Genomic DNA, 231 nt, shown 5'->3' with positions numbered 1-231 from the left:
CCCCAGCGGAACCATCAAAGCCCCCGTCTCCCTCCACAGCAGCAGCAGCAGCAGCACCTTCTGCTGCTGCAGCAGCAGCAGCAGCAGCAGCAAGAGGCTGCACAGAGGCAGATAAAGGCGGCAGCAAATCATGGTGAGTTGCAGCACCCCCCATAGCAGCAGCAGCAGCAGCAGCAGCAGCGGGAGCAGCAGGAGCAAGACCCTGCTGCTGCTGCTGCTGCTGCTGCTGCT

The sequence above is a fragment of the Eimeria mitis genome, genomic scaffold (genome assembly GCF_000499745.2).
Source record: "Eimeria mitis Houghton genomic scaffold, Emh_scaff2191, whole genome shotgun sequence".
Classification (NCBI taxonomy): Eukaryota; Apicomplexa; class Conoidasida; order Eucoccidiorida; family Eimeriidae; genus Eimeria; species Eimeria mitis.
The sequence above is the reverse complement of the archived record's forward strand: the minus strand, read 5'-3'. Positions refer to the sequence as shown.